Source organism: Pongo pygmaeus, chromosome 7, assembly GCF_028885625.2.
Source record: "Pongo pygmaeus isolate AG05252 chromosome 7, NHGRI_mPonPyg2-v2.0_pri, whole genome shotgun sequence".
NCBI classification, from domain to species: Eukaryota; Metazoa; Chordata; class Mammalia; order Primates; family Hominidae; genus Pongo; species Pongo pygmaeus.
Genome location: NC_072380.2, coordinates 58,795,611 through 58,814,405, shown reverse-complemented (window position 1 = coordinate 58,814,405; position 18,795 = coordinate 58,795,611). Strand labels below are relative to the sequence as shown.

The 18,795-nt window shown below is 46.7% G+C and overlaps 1 pseudogene; it reads left to right on the top strand.

Moving 5' to 3' along the window:
* The first annotated feature begins 2,509 nt into the window (after window positions 1–2,509).
* LOC129042294 (V-type proton ATPase subunit G 1-like) lies at window positions 2,510–2,940 on the top strand (annotated as a pseudogene).
* Window positions 2,941–18,795: the final 15,855 nt, after the last annotated feature.

Here is an 18,795-nt window from a genome sequence, read left to right as displayed (position 1 = left end):
TGGGCTTGAAGGTGACAGGGAAAGTGAGATTTACATTATCTTTCTGTGGGAACCTGACCAAAAAAAAAAAAAAAAAAGATGTTCACTGTATAAGAAAATGAACAGACTCAACTGATTAAAATCCATACCTGTGGCTGGGTGCGGTGGCTCACGCCCATAATCCCAGCACTTTGGGAGGCCGAGGAGGGCAGATCATGAGGTTAGGAGATCAAGACCATCCTGGCTAACATGGTGAAACCTCATCTCTACTAAAAATACAAAAAATTAGCAGGGCGTGGTGGCATGCACCTGTAATCTCAGCTACTCCGGAGGCTGAGGCAGGAGAATCACTTGAACCTGGGAGGCAGAGGGCCAAGATTGCGCCACTGCACTCCAGCCTGGCGACAGTGAGACTCCGTCTCAAAAAAATAAAAATAAAAATTGATACCTGTGAAATTTCTATATTGTATAGAATTGGTAACTAAAAGTGCTGATACATTTTTAATTTGGAGAGGCAGTCTTAAATAAATGATGAATTGTTTAGGATTTCAAATTTAACTGCAAAAGTGCTTTTTCCTTCCCTTTACTCCTAACTTTGTGGAATTGTCAGACAAAACATGTATCATTTCATTAGTGCATATTTTTTTAGTACCTAAAAATTGAGATTTTGAAATATGTTGATGATGATGGAGAATGTTGGTAAATCTTGATATTGCCCTAATTGAAATAGATAAGTGTTTTTTTTTTTTTTTTTTTTGAGACAGAGTCTCGCTCTGTCACCCGGGCTAGAGTGCAGTGGTGCGATCTCGGCTCACTGCAAGCTCCACTTCCCGGGTTCATGCCATTCTCCCACCTCAGTCTCCCTAGTAGCTGGGACTACAGGCGCCTGCCACCATGCCTGGCTAATTTTTGTGTGTGTGTGTGTGTTTAGTAGAGACGAGGTTTCACCATGTTAGCCAGGGTGGTCTCGATCTCATGACCTCATGATCTGCCCACCTCAGCCTCCCAAAGTGCTGGGATTACAGGCGTGAGCCACGGCGCCCGGCCGAAATAGGTAAGTTTTATATGTGCTAAGAAATCTCTAATTTAAGAACACAATAATGTTTTATGCCTTTTTTCATTTCAAAATGTTAATCATTTAAAAATTATAGATGATTGTTTTCATTTGACTTTAATTCTGGTTAATTTCAACAATGCTATGTGAAATACATATATCCGAAAACAATCAATGCTGTTCCAAATGTATTAATTATGTAATAGCTGTTTTAAGTCACACAATTTTTTAAAATGACTTGAATCTAATAGGTTTCTTTTATCTTTAAAACTCTCTAACATAGATTCAAGGATAAAAATGATAAATTGATCAGACATTTTATATTATGAGTTCAGTAACGTTGTTAAAAAGTATATTCATCTAAGGTTAGGAGTATTGTCAGAAAGAGAATGCGTTCTGTAGTAAATTTGTGAAACAATAGTTTTGGAATTGCCTTACTTAGCGTTCTGGTGGTTTAAAATTAGTTTATATTGTAAATATTACTTACTAGGCTTGTAGAATAAAGTGTCACTGTTTTTCTTTTTTTTCCCATTATGAGAATTTATTTATTTTTGGAGGAAATTACTTTTGTTGCACTCTTCACCTACTTATAAGTAATCCTAGAATGTTTGCAAAAAGCTCCTTTTGTTGTATAATAAAACAGTTGCTATTCTCGTTCCATTTATTTAAGGTCACTTTTTTTTGACTTGCTGGAGAAAATGTTTGTTCAATTATTGACAAATATTTATTGAACACCTGCTCTGTGCCACGTACTCCTGTGTCAGATGCTGGCTATATGTTGGTGAATAAAACAGACTTTCTCCTTATAGAAATTGTGTCTAGTGAGCACAGGAGTAAATTCTATGAGTGCTATGACGGAGAGTCAAACTGAGCGCTCTTAGATTTGCCAACATGTAACATGTTGTTCTTACCAATTTCTTTTATTAAAATAAATGTTAGCGTACAAAGATAATCTATGTTTTAATGTATATTCAGAAATATCTATTTTTATGAGTTAAGAGTATCTGCACAGATACAGCAAATAATTTATAGTAGGCATCAGATGTAAATAATATAAAAGTAAATGAAGTGTTTTCCCAGAGCTTGATCTAGTTCCTGATTTGGTATTTTAATAACATACATAAAATATCACTTTATAAAGAAGAATTGTTCCACACGATAGAAACTTCCCTAACAGGTTTAAAGTACCTTCTTGGAAAAATACCAACACCATCTTTAATCTGAAGGAAATCTGATTGTCCAAATACATCTGTTAAGATGTAACATATGAATAGGTAACACACTGTGTAAGATTACTTATAAGACATATTTTAAAGATTTTTAAAATACTTAATGTGCTCACTTTGTGCTATAACTTATAAAATTTCTGCTGTGTGGTGGTGACTTGTAAGACATGAGAGGTGGCAGGGCGCAGGTGCAGACTGTGGTTGGGTGGGCCAGCTGACCCCAGGGTCCTTTGAACTGATTTAGGCCACTTGCCTTGGTCTCAGAATCACCACTGTCATGGCCAGTCAGTCACAGGGCATCCAGCAGCTGCTGCAGGTTGAGAAGCAGGCTGTTGAGAAGGTGTCAGAGGCCTGCAGCCAAAAGAACCAGAGGCTGAAGCAGGCCAAAGTGGCAGTTCAGGCTGAAATTGAATAGTGCCACCTGCAGAGGGAGAAAGAGTTCAAGGCCAAGGAAGCGGTGGCACTGGGATCCCAAGGCAGCTGCAGCACGGAAGTGGAGGCGACCCAGGATAAAATGACGATCCTCCAGACCTACTTTCAGCAGAACAGGGAAGAGGGTGTGGATAACCTCTTGGCCTTTGTCTGCGGCATCCAGCCAGAAATTCATGAAAACTACGGCACAAATGGATAGGAGGAGAAGCGCCTGTTCCACGGACTGGCATTTTAGCTACCCTCATGAAATAAGAAACTTTAGCAAGCTCTAGTTATATTCTAACGAGAAGGCATTTAATTATTTCTGTATGTTGTATAGTTGGTCCCTTCACTTTATGGAGAGCAGCAAATCCAGTTTCTTGTGCAGGCATGGAACTAAATGTGTCATCCTTTTACTTCATGTTTCTTAGGAATTTAATGATTATGTGCTGTTTTCCAATGCCTTTTGGCTCAAGTAACATATAGCAATGTTGACTTTTTCTTTTTTAGATCTAGTAAAACATCAACAACAAAACAATCTTTGAAGAAAGGAAGGGATTAAGTATTTTTCCTCTAATGCTTTCTTGAAGGTCAATGAAAAAGTGGTAAATAGTTATTTGTAACCTGTGTGAAGCAGCAGCCAGCCTTAAAGGAGTCCATTCCTTCCAAGGCTTAGAACAGTGACTACTGCTGTAATTGCTTGGGCTGCTGTTAGTTTCTCTTAATCAAAATTACTATGTGATAGAATTCATGTTATTACTTGGTGTACTGAAAATAATTTAAAAGTAAAGACTCTTTGTCGTGCAAGAAAGGAAAAAATGAGAGGCAAAGAATATTAAAATAGAAAAAATGTTTTTATGAGAGAGTTAACCTTTTAATGACAACTATATGTGAATAAAATTAAACTATCACTTAAAATATTCATTAGAATGAATAATAGAATAACCAAGTTCATAATTAGTAAGATAAAATATATTGTTGTTTTTTCGGTATTTTTTAATTCATATTAGAATTTCTGTCAGTGTTTGAACATTAATATTTATAGTTTGTACATTTTCACCTTCCAAGGTTTAAAATGAGAACCACACTATATCACAAAAAGTAACTAATAAACATGTCACAATTGTGTGAATATCCACTCACTCTCACTCTCTTAACTTCTTTCCTTAATTTCTTTCCTTGCTATAATTTACAATGAAGTGTGCCCCACTCATATCTCAGCAAAGTTTCAGATATTATGGATTCATCACATGTATATTCTTTTAAAATATAGTTTTGTCAACAGACTTGATAACTATTATGTACACTACAAAAATAAATTTTACATAAATTATATGGCTTACTTTTATCTTTGTAATTGAAATGACACAAACTCATTTACACCAAAATTGGCAATAAAACCCAGTTTGAATATTTATTTCCTTTAAACTCCTTACCCTTTAGGGTTTTAACCTACCATGAGTCCTTAATGTAAATGTTATATACTCCAAACTATTTAACATTAGTAAGTACCATATACAAGTAAAAATTCTGTTCAAAAGTAAAACATAGCTGTAGTAATGTTTCCAATAGAAATAAAATCCCTGCATTTCTGTGGTTATAAACTGATATGACAAATACTGTAGAGGAAAACATTCTTATGACACAAAATTAAAAATATCAGAAAGAATTTTTTAAATTAAAACATACACATGAACAAATAAGACATTCAAAATGAAAGTATTAAAAGAGAGAGAGAGAGAAATTCTAATTACCTGCCAGCCCCCTGGTTCTCCCTTTGCCAATGTGACTATTGGAGAAAGTTCTACACTGTGCAGAAGTCAGGGGACCACACACGCTCTGGCACACCATGAGCTGGGCTCAGAAGAGGAGCGAGGGCATGCCAGGAGCCAGAGGGAAATCGATTTCAGAATTTTGCATCGTCTCTCCTCGACACAGGACATAACGTTTTCTGAGCAGAGCTGGGCGTTAAGTAGGCAGATGATGTGGGTGACAGAGAGGCATCAAGACAGCTACAGGGGGGCTGCCAGGGTCCCCGGCAGAGTCACACACACAGCCAACAGCCACAAGTGGCTTCCAATCAGTATCTTAGAGTTTCATGATGAGTATCAGGGTCTGAGGTCACTACGCCGCAGGTATTCCTGGGGGCCCACTGCCCTTCCGTTAAGATTTCCCACATAATTTAAGAGGGAGTAACAGGAGCTGCCACTTGTGAGTGCCTCATAGTAGCTTAGGCTTCTGCCCTGCAGGGATCCCGCCCTTGCCTCTGACTTGTTGTCTATAACAAGACACTGGTGTTGATTTGGAAGGGGAGCCAGACACCGGGTGCTTCCCTGACATTTGCTGGTCTCTGGCTAAGAGGTTGAGGGAACCCACACCTTAGAGCAAAAGAAGAGCAGTACAGAAGCAATATGCCGGATTGAGAGATCTGCCTCCACCTACATCCTTCAGTGGGGTGTATGCCATCCTCCTGCTTTTCCATGTCACACTGAAAGAGTGCTATTAATGGGGAAGTTGGAGACAATGATGATTTATTTAGGAAGTGTGCATCCCAACACTGACACATTGAGGAGAATCCTTCTGGAGCTTGTATCTCACAGAATGCCTGCCTCTGCATCACCACAATGCATGCTCACCATTTACTTTTAAAGAAAAACGGAAACAGATCCAGAAAGCCCCAATGAGCTGTTCCATTTAAGAAGAGAGGGAGTCTAAATCACAGTAACTCAAAACATAATTTCTGGGTTTATTGTGGGCCCAGGAATAACAGAACAGGTTTTTCTACATGTAGCAGGGCCATGGTCTCCAAAAGATTTGCAATCCACTCTTAAATTTGGGGGTGCTGGGGGACAGGTCATGTGTGTGTTGGTTGTGAGAGGGGCACAATACTGCATGCTTTTTAGAGTATACTCTCATTGCCCATCCAAGGCTTACCACTAGGCATGTTACCCAATTCTTTAACATCCACGATGATGAACAGGTGTTAGCTCTACACCCTGAGGTTTCAATGTCCATCACGATGATCAGTGAGAAGGAACTTATTTCCTCTGCAGCACAAGTTGAGGTGTCTGGATGACAACCAATGATATTAAGTGATGCTGTGGACATGATGCCAGTCTGGCTTTTCCTGGGCCCGTTGAAAGGATTATACAGGTGTTTAGGGCCAGCCCTCACCCAGCACAAAGCAATAAAAGATCCTTATGCTTCTTCCAGCCTGACTAGGTCAGAGCCTACTAAGGGTTACAGACACTGAGGGGAAACAAAACAAGCAATAAAAACAAATCACAGTACAGTACACTGAGAAATCACACATGTGTTCACATGCACAGCCACCTGAGAACCGCACACAACTACACCTAGAGAAGATACCGGGATTAACGTGCTTTGCTCATATCTGTTCATTAAACAAAAAACGTTATCATGCATAACATGATTGAAAGTTAACAGTAACATTTAGGGTGGGGGGCTGGGGGAGGGATAGCATTGGGAGAAATACCTAATGTAAAGGACGAGTTGATGGGTGCAGCAAACCAACATGGCACATGTATACCTATGTAACAAAACTGCACGTTGTGCACATGTACCCTAGAACTTAAAGTATAATAATAATATAAAAAATAAAAAGAAAAAAGAAAAAAAAACTAACATTTCATACTACCACAGGGTTGTGATATGCAAATTTAAAATATTTAAACAGAAAGCTTTACAAAATAATACAATATATATATTTTTTATTTTATTATTATTATTTTTCTTGAGATGGAGTCTTGCTCTTTCACCCAGGCTGGAGTGCTGTGGCGAAATCTCGGCTCACTGCAAGCTCCACCTCCCAGGTTCACGGCCATTCTCCTGCCTCAGACTCCCGAGTAGCTGGGACTACTGCAGCCCACCACCATGCCCAGCTAATTTTTTGAAATTATAAAATATTTAAGCAGCAGCAACATATGCTGAAATTTAAGACAAAGTGAAGCTTGGTTGTGGCACAGAGACCAATGCACAAATAAGGAGAGGCCCCACTGCAGCCTCCACACTCTGGGGCAGGAGTGGAGAAGTCCCAGATCATACTACTTTACATTCTTCCTTCTTATATTACACATGTGTACACCTCTTAAATCTTTATGGAAATGTTTAACAAAATAATACAATCAGCTACAGCAACAATGTACTGCTATCCTAGCTCAAGGCATCTTTACCGTAACTACAAGCAGTTCTTGCCAAGCAGTTCTTGAAAGATGTAGGGGCAGGGGTTTCCAATCTTTGACCTCTTTACTTTAGATTTTTTTTTTTTTTTTCCTGAGATGGAGTTTCGCTCTTGTTGCCCAGGCTGGAGTGCAATGGCACAATCTCAGGTCACTGCAACCTCCCCCTCCCAGGTTCAAGCGATTCTTGTGCCTCAGCCTCCCCAGTAGCTGGGATTACAGGCGCTCGCCATCATGCCTGGCTAACTTTGTATTTTTAGCAGAGACGGGGTTTCACCATGTTGCCCAGGCTGGTCTCGAACTCCTGACTTCAGGTGATCCACCTGCCTCGGCCTCCAAAAGTACTGGGATTACAGATGTGAGCCACTGCGCACGGCCTGCTTCAGATTTTAATCACCCTCAGTTGGAGCTGCTTCCCAGGGGCCTCTCCTCGCACTCCACATCCTGCAACTCTATGACATCTGCCTTCAAATCCGTCCTCTCACCCTGGACCTGGAAAAGCAGGTGAGGACACATGAACAAACCCATGGTCAGTCCCAGGGTAGCCCTCCTGGCCTGTGCAGAGCCCCGCTTGGGGGTCCTGCGTGGGCCCGGGGACAGGCGGAGGGTGCACAGTGACAGTCACGGAAGCGGATGCCATCACAGTGGTGATGGAGGACGCTGCAGGCCTCAGGCGGCTCGGCTCTGGCCGGGGTTGACAGATCAGCTGCAGCGGCGGCCGCGGCCAGGGTCAGACTCTGCGCCTTCCACTGCCACACTGCGCGGGTCCCAAGGTCTCTGACGGAGGGCGACAGCCGACACCCAGCGAGCCTGCCCTGCGCGTTCCCTGCTGCTCCAGCTTTCCCCACCCGACCTCCGCCCTGCGCCGCGACCCTTCAGCACAGAAAGAGCCAGCAAATCCCTGCGGTCCCGCCGGCGGCGTGGGCTCCCTCGGCCCCTCCCGGGTCTAGGGCACCTGCAGAGCCGCCGCCGCGGGGTGCGAGGGGGCCCGGCGGGTCCCAGTGCTGCCGCTGCTCCTGAGGTGGCAGCTCCCAGCGGTGGTGGCTCCAGGAGATGGAGGTTCCCGGCGGTGACGGCTCCCAGTGGCCGTGGCGACTCCTGGCGGTGGCGGCTCCCGGCTGTGGCAGCTCCCAGCGGTGGCGGCTCCTGGAAATGGAGGCTCCCGCCGGTGACTGCTCCAGGCGGTGGCGGCTCCCGGGGTGGGGGGCGGGGTGGCTGCTTGGTCCGCTGGGCTTGGGCTGCTGGGTCCGCGGTGCTGTGTGGCCCGGCCTCCGCTTTCCTGTGCTACTCCACAACCCACGGAACCATCCCGTCCCCGAGCGGCGCTGCTCTGGCTCCTGGACCCAGGGACTGTGCTGTGTGTGTGCAGCGTGCAGCGGCTGCAGCGGCTCCGTGATTGAGTAGATGAGATAGAAGAAGAAAAAAAGAACTCCCTCCATTTGGAGAAAGAAGGAGGGGAAGGGGAGACAGCAAGCGAAAGAGGAAAAGGCTATATTGCTTTTTATGTAATTCCTTAAAATTTCAGAATGTTTATTATTCTACTCTCATTAAAATGATAAACTTCCAATGTATCTAAAAGAAAACAACCACAAAACTCAGCAAATAATACAGGAGGTAATTCGAACAAATGGTGAAATATTTTCTAACCTGAGGAAAGTATTAAAAATTTCAACAACAAGTAGATAGGTTCTATGGGCCCATTTCATTATTTTATTATTGTGTGTTTGTATGTATTTTCCCATGAGATGGTGCGCAGGTGGGTGTCAGCAGAGGAGACAGCACAGGACCCTCAGATGCCAGAAGCAGGGATTGGTAAGTGTGAAACACCAGTCACTGTCACCATGCAGGGGTGGCTGCGCCCTCCCTGTGTCAGACTCTGTGCTGGCAGAGGTGGCCCTGGTGCCCTTTTAGGGTCCTGCCCGCACTCTGTACTCACTCAGCCAGCCCCATCTTCTAGAACTGAGGGTCACCTCCTTCTGCACTGGAGCAAGCAGCAGAGTCCTGTGGACACTGTGGCCTGGGTCCCCAGCTCCTAGGAGAAGCCCCATACAGTGACGCCTGCTTTTTCCCACAGCGCTCAGGGGTCTCTGTGGGAGCTCTTGTTCCAGGTTTGGCCTGGCGGCCTCCCTTACTACTCTGGCCTCCTGTCTGAGGCTAAAGGTGAGCATTCCCATTCAGGAGGTGGACAGAGCCCAGTGCAGCCCAGGGCCCCTACCCCCAGGGAAATGAGGCCCAAGCCTCTTGTCTGATCCCCTCTAGGACCCCTAGACCCCTTCTCTCCTCTTGTCACTAAGGCCAGAATAAGGGAAAACTTCTGCAGGCACATCTCCTTCCTGGAGCAACGATCTGAGACCTTCACTGAATTGGTAACCTTTTATCCCCTCAATATTTATGCTTAACTATTAAGATAAATCATCTCAGCCCAGTCATTGCCACACAGGCAGGAAGCTCAGGTGGAAAATACTCTGGTCATCCCATGTGTCTAGGCATGTGACCTTGATGTGTGTCTGTGTCCATATCTCAGGACAAGTTTTGGGTTAGGGGAGTAGTCAGCATGTGGCCCAGGGGAAAGGTGTTGAGGTTTGTGGAGTCAAAGAGGAAACTCATGCACATTAGTGCCCTTTATCTATAAGGCAGCCTGTGAAGTCTGCAGGTTCTGAGACTGTCTGCAAGTGGATCAGTAACGTGCCCCAGGATGGACAACTGGGACACCACAAAGGAAAAGATAGGAGGAAGGAGCAGACTTTGGCACAGCCTACACAGTGAAAGTACACCTGCCCATGCCCTAGGATGCTGAAAGCGCTATGAGTGTCATTCAGTGTCCTCAGGGCTGAGTGGAAAGGGCACAGACTACCTTTGCTCTGCTGTCACCACAACAATCAGCACAGAAGGCTTCCGTGACCAAATGTGTGGGGATTTTTTGCTCCCACAAAGCAAGCCATCAGTTTTGTAGTGGACCCCACCTGGGTGTCCTCTAACTCAACTCAGTTCTGACACTATCTACATGAAGATGGGGTCTGATCTTACAGCTTGAGGGCTCTTTCACGAAGATTGTGCCCCACTTCTTATGCCAATCACAAGCCCAGGTTGCTTCATCTGTGCTTCTAACCAAAGACCTATAAACTGAGGATCCCACAACCCTTCCTTGGCTTCAATTAATTTGCTAGAATGGCTTGTGGAACTCAGGAGAACACTTACTTAAATTCACTGGTTTATTATAAAGGATATAACCAAGGACACAGATGAAAAGGTGCATAGGGCGAGGTATGGGAAGAGGTGCACAACCATCCAGTAACCTTCATGTGTTCAGTCCCCGAGAAGCTCTCCCAATCCAGCCCCCTTTGGGTTTTTGTGGATGCCTCATCACACAAGCTTGATGGAGTAAACTACTGACCACTGGTGATTAACCTGCAGCCCCTCTTCCCTCCATGGAGGTTGGGAGACAAGGCTGAAAGTCCCTATCCTCTAACCCTGCCTTGGTCTTTCTGGTGACCAGCCCCTATCCTGAAGCTACCTAGGGACTGCCGGCCATCAGTCATCTCAGTGGCATAGAAAAAGGCATCACTTTGGTAATTCTAAATGTTTTAGGAGTTGTATGATGGGAAATGGGGTCAAAGACCAAACTCATAATTTATAACATCACAGGGATGGAAAAGGAACAGGAGACTGAGGATTTCCAGCCCACACTAATCCCTGTTATGACAGATATGGAATCCCAATCCACGGCAGGCAGGAGGCTGAGAGGTGAGACAAAACCTATGAAAATCAGAGATGAGGGGCAGGTCTCAGTTTCTTGTGACTGAAGTGATAGAGCCCTGCCAGGCTCTCACTTGGATTGACAAACTAAATAAAAATATACACCCTTAAAACAAAGAACACATCTGAGTATACATCCGAAAGAATGGAAGTTAGGATCTTGCAGAAATATCGACACACTCTTATTCATTGCAGTATTAATCACGGTTTCAAAGACAGGGAGACAACGTAAGGTCCACTGATCAATGAATGTTTACAGAAAATGTGGTGTATAGATGCAATGGGATACTATTCAAATTCATAGAGAATTAAATCTTGCCATACGCTACAACATGGATAACACTGGAGCACATTATGCTGAGTGGAATAAGTCAGTCACAGGAGAAAAATGCTGCCTGGCTCCATTTGTGTGAGGTCTCTATCATAGTCAGCCTAACAGCAGTGGAGTAGAATGCCAGGGGCAGAGGGAGAAGGAAATGGGGAGTCGCTGCTCAAGGGCTATGAAGCTTCAGTTATGCAAGATAAGTAAGTTCTAGAGATGTGCTGTGCAACACTGTGCTTACAGTTAACAATGCTGTATAATGTACTTAAAATTTTGTTAAGAGGGTAGATCTCATGTTAAGAGATCTCATGTTAGGTGTTCTTATTAAAATGGAAAAAAAAGGCCAAGTGCGGTGGCTTTCACCTGTAATCCCAGCACTTTGAGAGGCTGAGGTGGTGGATCACGAGGCCAAGAGATCGAGATCATCCTGGCCAACATGGTGAAACCCTTTCTCTACTAAAAGTACAAAAAATTAGCCGGGCGTGGTGGCAGGCACCTGTAGTCCCAGCTACTCGGGAGGCTGAGGCAGGAGAATCATTTGAACCAGGAGGTGGAGGTTGCAGTGAGCCGAGATTGTGCCACTGCACTCCAGCCTGGCGACAGAGCGAGACTCCAACTCAAAAAAAAAAAAAAAAAAAAAAGGAAAAAAAACCCCTTAAAAATAACAGGATGGAAAAAACATACCATGAAACCACTTACAGAAAGTTGCTGTGGCTATATTAGTGGTACTAGGAAGTGCAGAAATCCTCAGCCCTTTGTTTGTATTGGGAAAAAGATTTCAGCCAAGAGACAAGTTAACCAAAAAAGAGGGAATTTATTGAAGGAAGATAGGGAGCAGAAAGTCTATGTGGCGGGACAGTACTTTGAAAGGTGCAGTTAATGAATGCATACTGCTTTTTCTCGATACTGGGGGAGGTAAAGAAGGACCCTTTTCTGCACCTGTGTTGTGAGTAGCTCATCATCCACCCTGTAGTGCCATGAAGGTCAGGGCCATTTACAAGCACAGAACCTACATTTTCTTTGTACAGTGATTCCACATGCACATATGAGTCACTGCTGGTCACTGAGTGAGGCAGCATCCTTACTCTCAGTGACCTTGCTAGTAAGCTTTCCTTGGGCTTGATAGTCAGTAATAGGTGCATGTGTAGGTATATGGATGTACGTATGTGTATATGTGTGTGTGTGTATATATATATATATATAGAAAGAGAGAGAGACAGAGACAGAGAGAGCACCTGAGTGCTGGGGGAGGGGAAGAGGCTTCACAGAGGTCTTTAAGCAGGAGGAGTAGTTTGCCAGGAGATAGGGGATGAAGAACATTCTAGACAGATGGAAAAGGAAGAGCAAATGCATGGAATGGGGACTAGAGAGCCTGGAGAGGGCAGAAGGGAAATGGCTGGAGGGGTCATGAAAAGCCTGGAATGCCACTCTCCAGAGATTGAGTTCCACCTTGCAGTACAGAGGATGACCTGTGGGTTTTATTTCGTAAGTCATCTTCATTTCATTGATAGTGTGCTAATTTCAGAGCATGTGTTAAGATGGATTCCGAGGTGGGGCCAGGCACGGTGGCTCACACCTGTAATCCCAGCACTTTGGGAGGCGAGGCGGGCGGATGACGAGGTCAGGAGATCGAGACTCATCCTGGCTAACACGGTGAAACCCCATCTCTACTAAAAATACAAAAAAAAAAAAAATTATCTGGGCATGGTGGCGAGTGCCTGTAGTCCCACCTACTCGGGAGGCTGAGGCAGGAGAACGGCGTGAACCCAGGAGGCGGAGCTTGCAGTGAGCTGAGATCGCACCACTGCACTCCAGCCTGGGAGACAGAGTGAGACTCCATCTCAAAAAAAAAAAAAAAAAAGAAAGATTCCGAGGTGGCATCAGGGCAAAAACTGACAGGATCAGTTAGCAATGTCCCCTGTACTGCAGGGGTGGAGCAGTACACTCCACTAGAGTATAGTGGGTGGGCACTAGAGATTTGCCACCCCTGCTGTAGGACAGTGAGAGCCACTGAAGGATGCGAGAGGGTTGGGGTAGAGGAGCAGGGGCTCGGTATGTGTGTTGTAGAGGATCAACTGGAAGCTCTGGGAGCACAAATCATAGGGAGGCAAGGCTAAGGTCATGTTGCCAATGAGCCAGCACTGAGTTAAAAAATATCTGAGGAGCAAATGAACCGCTGAGTGTCTACAAGGCAAAGAGTGGACATTTGCCTTGTGGAACACAAACCCCAATATATTTTATGTGCAGAAATGTGAAAAGGAAGAGACAGAGAGACCAAAGGAGACACAGAGCAGACAATGGGTGCACAAACCGGCCATTTGTCCTTCTCAAGAGCTGCCCAGTTGGGAGTCAGCCCCACTTGCCTCAAAGGCCCTTTAGCAGAGGAGGGGACTGCAGCTCCTCCAGGTCTAGGGTGGCTTCAGAGTGGAAGGCACTCTCCCTGACATAGCTCCTCTAAGGGCTGGGCCTCTCACCTGTCTGAATCCCAGGGTGATGCCTGCACAGCCCAGAGCTTCCTAAATGCAGGTTCCCAGGAACCGACCCACTCAGCAGCTGCCTCCCCAGGGGACCCATGCAGACCAAGAGATCAGGACAAAAGGGCTTCAATGGGCACTCCCTAGGTACTATTGCTGTGAATAAGCATAGGCCATTGGAAGTCACTGGCATTGAAAGAGAGACAGGGCACATGGGAAAGAATGCCTAGTAAGCATCAGAAATGGTTCAACCATGCAGGGCAGCACATTGCAATTTGTAACTCAGAGATGCTGCCATGTCCAGTGGAGAGAGGCCTGGGAAACCAGAGGTTCATGAACAGCCAACAGACACTCGCCACCAGCACCCCTACTTCTTGCCAGGGCTAGGATTACTCCAAACTTTGAGTCCCTGGGCACTAAGGGATTGGGGCCCTGATACTACAAAAAGCAAGTTGAAGTCTGGGCTATCCCTGGTGAGATCTGAACCTGCAGATCCAGTGGTCAGGCCGGAGGTTGCTGCCTCCCTTTGCTGGAGGCTTGGTGCCCTACGAGGGGCAATGGAAGCAATGAGACACCTCAATGGAGCAGAAACACAGTGCTGGATGTTGCCAGGCACACAGTTGTACTCCAGGACCTCTTGCATTTGGGAGCTTATAGGACCCAGAGAGAAAATGGTGCCAGGAATGCCCACAAGGTAACATCTGGAGTGGCAAGGCCTGGTGGGTCATCCGAGGGCTTGCTCTGGCTGAGAATTATGAGGTATCAGCAAGCTAGTCAATGGATTCAGTTGTGGGAGTGTGAAGGTGAGTAGTGTGATCTAGGGGCCCACATGGAAGGCCTGGAGGGGTGCTGGGGTACAGGAGACTGAGACAACATGGAGCTGGGGAGAGAACCAAGGAACCAATTGCCCAGAGAGAACAGGGAAGTCAGACAATATTCTTCTTCTGGAATCTTCTCCACCTGTAGATAAAAAGCAATATATCCCCACTGGAAGCCTGATTCCCTGTCACCCCCAAAAGCCCTGGATTTGGGGACACAATAAAATCAAAAGGAGGGCTGGCCCCTTCAGAATGTAGTTCATCCCTGGATTTGAGGCACCTGCCCAGGAGACAGGCTGGGAAATGCCCTTCATTCTGCCCTAGACAGAGCTAACTGCAGAAAGATCCTGCCAAAGGCACAGTCTGCAGACTTTTCTCCAGACCTAGGGGACCATTGCTGCCCATCCCACTATACCCTGCCCCAGCCTGCACCCTGGGTGTTGCTATCTGCATGGTCTGATTGGGGCAGCCAGCAGGGAAGAGGACATTCTCTCCACAGGTGCTATTACCACTTTTTAATGATCCATAAAGGGGGAAGGCTAATTTCTACCTAAGGGTCCTAGTGTGGCTACGAAGAAACCATGTACCATGGGATAAGCCACTTTCTAATGGACCCTTCCCCTTGGGGAGTGGGGGGCAGAGCTGAAAGGAGGCTGGAGTGAGGACTTCACCAGTCCACTGCCAGCAATGGACCTGTCACAGGAGAAAGGGAGATGGGAGAACCAAGACAACAAAGTCCATGAGTGTGGCAGGGTTAATTACTGTTATGAAGTAAGCTCAAAGGGTCAGCCTCACTGGCAGGGGCTTGGGGAGACGGGCAGCTGGAGCTATGGCAGAACCAGAACTGATCCCCTCCCATAAAGGTTGTGCCAAAGAGCATTCCACAGCTGAAAGATCATCCTCTCTTACCTCGTCTCATTCTCCATGGGTCTCGAATGCTGAATACCTGGCTCCTTCATTCTGTAGAAAGCTGGATTGCTCAGCCGTCTTGAAAATAAACATTTCAGGGCATAGAAGACCTAGAACTCTGCTTCCCCATGAACTTACTTACCTCTAGGTTTCCACTGTGGATGCAAAGAGCCCATTTCAGCCTGACTGCGCATTGGAGGGCATCATTCGTTCTCAGCTGGGCCACTTTGAGGAGGAAGTACTGCCTCAGCCCACTAGACTGGGGTTTGGGGAGGCATAACTCAGGAACTCCCCAGGCATCAGGCCAGTGGGAACAGTGTGGAGAAGGCTGCAAGGGGGTGGGGATGGGGGTGTTTCAGGGCTTGGTCTCCGGCAGCTCCTGTGCTGGCTAGGGAGCTGGGGTGGGGCAGGCCTGGTGACTAACATGGATAAAGGGCCGCTCGTGGTAAAGGCCTTGAAAACAAGAGAGAAAAGGGGAAATGCCACCAAACACATTGGGATTGGAATCTCCAAAACCCAAGGTTGGTGGGAATCCAGTACCATGGGGCCCCCAGAAAGCCAAGGGAGCAGTGCAGGGCCCTGCTGGAGGGGAGAGGAGCCAAGCGAAGGTCTCCCAGCCCCTGTGGACCAGGGTTGCTGCCAAGCAGCCGCCCGCTGCCCAGTGTCTCCTAGGCTGCAGCTCAGCAGGCACCCGGGGAGGTATTGGTTGCAAGCACGCACCTAATGGAATCAGCCAAAGACCAGCTAAATCCAGATGAGAGGGAGGGAGTTGAGGCCTTGCATCCCACCTGCATCCCATTCTCAACGTCCCTTAGCCAGGACAGGGCCTGAGGCTTCCAAAGTCAACCGTATGGCCCATTGCTGCTCAGCCACAGGCCTCCCGCCGCCAGCCTCTGAGCTGGGCCGAGATCCATGGACCCTTCCCAGTGTCGCTCTGCTGACTCGACGTCCCATCCCCAAAACCTGATCACTGCCCCCAACACTGGCCCATCACAGAGGGTAGTGGCCTGCATGTGCGAGTGGACGTTATTGTAGCTGCTTCTGTAATGAGGACGTGCAGGAGAAATAATTTGTGTGGAAAACACTGTCAGCCTTCCTCTCCCCTTTAGCAGTAATTCCAAGGTCAAAAACCAAAGGTTGGGGCCATGGCCTGGGCTGATGGAGACCTTGAGGTGGAATCAGCCTGCACCGCGCAATGTGACCAGCAGGGATCGCCAAACCGCCTTTTCTGCCCCCCATGTGGTATGCATGCATGTTCTCTGCGCAGATGCAGCGTGGTATGCGTGGTGTGCGTGGTGTGCATGGTGTCAGTGGTGTGATGTGCAGCGTGGCGTCTGTACGGTGGAGAAGTAGCGCTCCAGTTCCCTCAGTACTCTCCGGCACTGCAGCAGGTTCGGGACGACTTGTGGCTGCTACCTGGGGAAGAAACAGCTCCTGTCCGTAGCTGACTGCTGAAGACGGAACTTCGGTGTGGCTTCTTCGTGGTGCGGTTTCTCCGGGGCGTTTTTTCCTTCATGGTGAGTACAGAAGCTTTCGTTTTCTAGAATGTTCTGTTTCTTCCTGTTAGGTTCTCCTTTTCATCTTAATCTGGTAGTATTTTAGTATTTATTTTACAGTAGTTCTCATTCCCTGAGGGCTTTGGAGGGTGGCAGCATAGGAGGCTGTGATACTTTAGGACGTTAGGACTCTTTCTGAGGGAAACTCCCCCGTGTAGACAAAGAGAGGGAAGCTCCGGCCTTGGGAGGAAGGGGAAGCCGCCCGGGCCGGGGTCGGAGTTTGGCTGCGCTGGGTCCAAGCCTCAGACGGATCCTAGCCACCTCCAGAGTTTGCTGAATTTTTTATCTGAGTTCCCACCTTTGGGGCACAAAGGCCACTTTTCTCCACCCCCGGCAGCGCGTGTCCCCTCCTGTCCCTCCCGTCACCGCCACTTGACGCGGGGAGTTCATGGGGTTTGCGGTGCAGCAGCTTTTCAGTTTACTGTAGCCCCTACACGTCGATTTTTGATTTTGTTGCTTGTGATTTTGGTGCTCAGTTTTAAAATGAGATCTTACCCTGTTTTACTTTCTCTTCTCTTCTCTGCCCTCCCCTCTCTCTCTGTCTCTCCTCTCTCTCTCTCTCTCTCCTCTCTTCTCTCTCTCTCTCTCCTTTCTTTCCACCCTGTGAGCTTGGATTCAAGTTGTCCTGGAAGTAAGCTCCCCCTGTAGTTTCTTACAGTTTTATGATGATTCATGGTTTCAGGTCTCGTGTTGAGGGTTTTTATTTTTTTGAGACTGAGTCTTGCTCTATTGCCCAGGCTGGAGTGCAGTGGCACAATCTCAGCTCATTGCAATTTCTGCCTCCCAGGTTCAAGTGATTCTGCTGCCTCAGCCTCCGGTGTAGCTGGGACTACAGGTGCACACCACCACATCCGGCTAATTTTTGTAGTTTTAGTAGAGACCGGGTTTCACCATATTGGCCAGGCTGGTCTTGAATTCCTGACCTCGTGATCCGCCTGCCTCGGCCTCCCAAAGTGCTGGGATTACAGGCGTGAGCCACCGTGCCCAGCCGTGTTGAGGTTTTAAGCCCGTTTTGAGTTGATTTTTTGTTGTGTAACAGAAGGGTCCTATTTCATTCTGTTGCATATGGATATCGGTTTCCTTAAAACCGTGAATGAAGAAAATCTCTTATCCCCTTGTGTCTTTCTGGAAAGGCACCTGGGACAGAGGAGCCACCTGCAGGCCCCACAGCCCCAGTTGAGGAGGCGTGGTGAGAAGGGGACTTGGTGTTCTGCAGCTTACCATTACCTCTGTGGCCCATCCATGGAATCTGTGAAGAGGTGTGGTGTTTGTGTGTCTCCATTTTCTGCTCACATGGAAAATCTGTGATGTGATGGCTTCAGACCCCACAGGATGAATGAGGGTGGGGGAGAGGAGAGGAGAAAAGAAAAGAGAGGGAAAGGGGAGAGAGACAGAGGAGAGAGGAGAGGAGAGTGATGACAGGAGACAAATATGAGTGAGAAACAGAAAGAATGGGCAAGATGATTAGAAGGCTGAAAGAAGGAGAGAGCAATCTAAGGTGAGAAAACACTGCACATAGAAAACATTCTGAAGGAGAGAGAAGGAGGGGCAGATCAGATAGGGGAAACAACAAGGGAGTGGAGAGAGGTTGAGAGGATGTGAGTCACCTCTGGAGGGCTGGGTTCTGTTTTTACTGGGAAGAAAAAAATGTTCTTTGTTATCAAAAGCCTTGAGTGACACCAGTGGGTCTTCCCACTCATGAACCAGCACCCAGATTGGTGAGTGCAAACACACATGCACATTCATGTGCAAACATAGATACATGCTCACATACTCAAGATACACATATATTCACATGCACACATATACACAAATGCACACGTGTATTCACGTACATGCTCACATACACACTTGTGTTCTCACACATACTCACATGTACATGCACAGGCACACACACACACTCACATGAACACACTGACATACACACATTAACATTTTCTGTTTGCCCCTGGTGAAATAGAGTGCCAGAAAATTTTGCCCAACCATTGTGATGTCTTGGGTAGGCAAACTGGGGGAAATTTCGTCACAGCCATGGTGCCAAGTTTTGAAGAGGTTTTTCCTAGTGTGGGTGTCTTAGCATGAGCTAGGTCT